At 33.7% G+C, this 4,497-nt stretch overlaps 1 long non-coding RNA gene across 1 annotated transcript; it reads right to left on the minus strand.

Moving 5' to 3' along the window:
- Window positions 1-3,433: 3,433 nt before the first annotated feature.
- LOC128291653 (uncharacterized) lies at window positions 3,434-4,497 on the minus strand. The gene is made up of 2 exons (XR_008281463.1): window positions 4,292-4,497; window positions 3,434-3,600 (listed from the first exon to the last, which is right to left on the minus strand). It is a non-coding gene; the product is annotated as an uncharacterized LOC128291653 (long non-coding RNA).

The raw sequence follows: 4,497 nt of genomic DNA on the forward strand, positions 1-4,497 counted from the left end.
TATTGAAAAGGAAAGGTTACGGTTATATGGAAAGGCACACTATGTGTGAGTGTTCCCGAGTATCCAATGTAATTTTAAATGGTTCAACGGGTAAGTAAAAGAAATAACATGATATGTAGACAATTGGATATTGATTCATGATCTTATGAAAATGATTAATGTGATTAATTATGTGTATATGAAAATCTACTTATGATATAGTTGAACTTATATGTATCATGTATGAACCTACTAACTTGTGAGTTTGATGGTACTTATATAGGGTTTTACTAAGCTTATGGTATTGGTAATGATGTATGCTTATTTTATAATTTGTGCTTAAGAAATGGTAAGTTATGTTTGAGTTTATATGAACTTACTAAGCACTAGTTGCTTACATAGTTATTTTCCTATGTTTCGTAGACTATCGTAAGCTCGATCAGTTAGAAGCCTTTCAGATATCTATCACACTATCCAACAACCATTTCGATAGCTTTTGAGTTATTCTGGCCAAGGTTATAAATGACATTTATAAGAATGGTTGTTCTTGAATGCGTAATGGTTAATTTGGTATGTATATGCTTTTGAAGTTTATGTTTTGTTTGATGGACTTTTAGTGCCTTAACGAGTTTTAGTCATTTTGGCCACTTTTAGGTACTTGTAATATATGGTCTTTTTGGTATGCTTGAGGTGAAATGTGAATGGTTAAATTGATGTCATATGGTAGTTAAAGGAACTAGGTTTTGTGCTTGAAATGTGGCTATGTTGCTTTGCTTTGGTTAATGATGTTTTGGTATAAATGTGGTGCCTTTGAATGACATATTGGTTAGATGAAATAGGTTGATTGAAATTTTATGTTTATGTGTTTGAAAGGTGTTTAGGTATTTTGAATGTAAGCAAAAATGAAATGTTTGATTGGTTATGTTTTGGTCTTGAAATGGCTTAATTTTAGGGTCAATTATGGAGCACACGACCTTAGACATAGACTGTCACACGGCCATGTGTCACTTATTATTTTTGGTGTAAATCTAACACTGCCTAAGACACGGTCGTGTGTATCAAGTCCGTGAGTTACACGGCTTAGTACACATACGTGTGTCATAAGTTAGAGAGTAACACGACCTGTGATAGGGCCGTTTGACCCAACTCAGTGAGTTACACGGTTTGAGACACGGGCTGGGACAAGGCCGTGTGTCTCTTTGTTCGATTGTTACACAGTCTGGACTATGTCACACGACCATGTAACTTGTAACACCCCTAACTTATCTCCATCGCTGGATTAGGGTTACAGAGCATTACCGATCAATCAAAAATTATTTAACATCATAATATTAAATAGATTAATCTCATTCAAAATCATATCAAACATATGGATTTTGTCCTTAAATCGAGCCTTCAAGGCCCTAAAAATAACTTAGAAGTAATTCGAGACTAATTTGAAATAAAATAGAAGTTTTAAGAAAAATTGCAAAAAATATGAAAATAAAGGTCACATGGCCGTGTGGCCAGGCTGTGTGACATAGCTCAGGCCATGTAATAGTCGAACAAAGGGACACGGCTCTTTGAGTTGCCACACGTAGCCGTGTGCTAGGCCGTGTAAGTCACTGACTTAAAACACTAAGAAATTTCAAATGACACACGATCGTGTGACAGCCTGTGTCCTAGGCCGTGTGATCCCAAAAATTGACCTAAAATCAAGCCATTTCAAGGCCAAATCATACTTAACTAATCATTCCATTTGGGTACACATTCAAGGGATTTAAAAATCATTCAAACACAACTAAACATACTATTTCAAACATTCTAATTCATCTAACCAATATGCCATTCAAAAGCACCACAATTGTACCAAAACATCATGGATTAAACTAAAGCAACATAGCTACTTTTCAAGCAAATAACCTAGTTCACATATCTACCAAAACATATCACAAATGACCATTTTCAACCCATCACAAACATACCAAAAGATCATGCATTTCAATTACCTAAAGGTGGTCAAGATGATCTAACTTAACAAGCATTACAAGTCCATCAACCAAACATAAACTTCAAAAGCATAAACATACTAAATCAACCAATTACACTTTCATGAAGTACCATTACAAAAGATCCTATACATGTCATTATTAACCTTGGCCAAAATACACAAAGACTATTGAAATGGTTGATGGATAGTGTGATAGGTCTTCGACGAGCTTCCAACCGATTAAACTTTCAATAATCTATAAAACAAAAGAAAGTAACTACGTAAGCAACGAGTGCTTAGTAAGTTCGTATAAACTTAAACAAAACTTTCCATTTCATTAGCACAATTCATAGATTAAGCATAAAATCATTAGCAATGCCATAAGCTTAGTATAAGCCTATACAACATCATCAAACTCACAAGTTAGTAAGCTCATCCATGATACATATGAACTTAACCATAACATAAGCAAATTTCCATATGCATATCATTTATTACATTTGCCTTTTCATAGATTATGAACCATTTCATTTACTTACTTACCATGACAATCCCTTTTCTTACCGGTTGAACCATCTAAAATTGCATCGGATATTCAGGAATACTCACACACATAGTGTGTCTTTCCATATAACTGTAACATTTCCTTTTCAATAATGCTCACATGAGCTGTGAAGTGGTCCTGCTCACACGAGCTATGGAGAATCCACAACAAATGCAGAACCTCAGTCATCGGTAGGACATTCAAGACCAGCACCTGAAACATAAAATCCCTAATGACATGTCATTCATATCTGAAGAATTCTTAAGGCTCAAATGGGATTCGTTGTAACGCCCCTTACCCGAGACCGTTGCCGGAGTCGAGCACAAGGCACTACTAAACTTATTTGAGCACTTAACCAAATTTAGATAATTTATATAATACTTTTCAGACAAGCTGTCCAACTGTGTCATAGTTGCTAAATAATTCATATCTCGAGTTATAAAACTCGAAATCCAAATCCGTAAATTTTCTCTGAATTTATACTCATATATCTACTTACCAATTTTTTTCTAGAATTTTTGGTCAAGCCAATTAGTACAGTTTATTATTTAAAATCTCCCCTGTTTCAGGGTTTGACTACTCTAACCTTTGTGTATTACAAATCAGATATCTCTCTGTACAGAGCTTCAATGACTATGCCGTTTGTCTCTAATAAAACTAGACTCAATAAGGAATCTGTACATATAAAGTATGACTTCTAATTATCTTTGTAAAATTTATGGTGAATTTCCAAAGTCAGAATAGGGGATCTAGAAATCACTCTGGCCCTGTTTCACAAAAATTTAAACATCTCATAAAATATAGCTCATATACCTGTTTTGCTTCTTCCATATGAAAATAAACTCATCAAGATTCGATTCCATAATTTATTCATTATTTAATTCCATTTCTACTATTTTTAGTGATTTTCAAAGTCAAACTACTGCTACTTACGAAAACTGTTTTAGTACAAATATTGTTAACTAGTTTATAACATCTTTACTTCAATTCATTCAAACTCTATACATGCCATATAAATCTTTAAACATAAAACAAAAACTACCGGAATTGATCTGAATAGTGTGCCCTGTTGTGTTGATCCGATCTACCCACTTCACTTCAAGTCAATCTACATAAAATATTAAACACACACAAGTAAGCTTATTGAAGCTTAGTAAGCTCATAGGCATATAAACACAAATCATATCAAATATTGTACACAATCATATATCTATTAGTTTAACTATTTCATCCTCCAAATCACAATTTCATTAATAACTCATTGGAATAATTTCCATATGGCAACTCACAATTTAACTCCCTTAGGCCCATTTCTCATTTACTTCATTGTCAAATTAGGGAACAATAAGGAATTGAGTGCTTCATTATCACATTGCCATAGTAAACTATGGACTTTCACATTGATACGCATCACACACGAAGCCATAGCCTTGCCATGGTCTTACACGGTTCACATATCATATCGAAGCCATATCCGGACATGGTCTTATACGGAATCACATTATCACATTATACCGATGCCATAGCCCACTATGGTCTTATCTGAGTCACATTATCACATTGCACCGATGCCATAACCCAGCTATGGTCTTAAGCAGGCGCACTTATCACATATTTTTCGTCAATTCATCAGGGTCACAGAATAGAAGCACTCAAATCCATTGTTCCTACTAATTTGTACTTTTAGTTACACATTATTTATTAGTTAATGCAAATTGATAGTATTCATCAACAATAAAATACTTTAACAATCATAAGATTTTCATAACAAAACATTGAACTTTGCCATATGAACTTACCTGGACTAATTTGTAAAAGTCGTAGAAATTCAGGGACTATTCTTGAATTTTCTCCTTTCCACGATTCAGTTCGTTTTCTTGATCTATAATTATAAAATCATTCCTTCATTAGCATCCATTTCAATTCTATTTCACTTCACAATTTATGCTGTTCAAATTTCGAAATTGCACTTTTACCCCAAAATTTACAATTTTCACAATTTAGT

Source organism: Gossypium arboreum, chromosome 4 (genome assembly GCF_025698485.1).
Source record: "Gossypium arboreum isolate Shixiya-1 chromosome 4, ASM2569848v2, whole genome shotgun sequence".
Taxonomy (NCBI): Eukaryota; Viridiplantae; Streptophyta; class Magnoliopsida; order Malvales; family Malvaceae; genus Gossypium; species Gossypium arboreum.